We start from the raw sequence: 469 nt of genomic DNA on the forward strand, positions 1-469 counted from the left end.
TCATTATGGAGTTGCTGAATAGTTGTTGCAGTCTCAGATGCACATCTCGATCTAGTTCCTCTGGTCTTCTCAGACCAGACAGAAGAAGCTTCACACCCTGCCGTTCTTTAACGAAGATCCGCATGTCACTCAAAGATAAAAGTTAGTGACCCCGTCTCCATCTCATTGTTAGGAAGGATGATGGTTTGACTAGCGTGTGAAGTTAGCAGACGTCTATGTGACTGCAGGCTGTCTCTGTGATCTGTCGAGATGAGCTTTCTGTCATTCGCCAGTGAAGATTTCTTTATCATTTTGCTGACAGCTTCCCTTGAGACGGTAGATAAAGTGGGCAATAGCGGCGACACTCATTTCCTCCTGCCCTACAGTATCACCGTCTTCAGCTGCAAGGTCACAGGAAGTGCTGCAGAGAGAGAGAGGGAGAGAGAGAGAGAGAGAGAGAGAGAGAGAGAGAAAGAGATCGGGTCATTAC

This window comes from Sinocyclocheilus rhinocerous, unplaced genomic scaffold, assembly GCF_001515625.1.
Source record: "Sinocyclocheilus rhinocerous isolate Xijiao unplaced genomic scaffold, SAMN03320098_v1.1 scaffold542, whole genome shotgun sequence".
NCBI lineage: Eukaryota > Metazoa > Chordata > Actinopteri > Cypriniformes > Cyprinidae > Sinocyclocheilus > Sinocyclocheilus rhinocerous.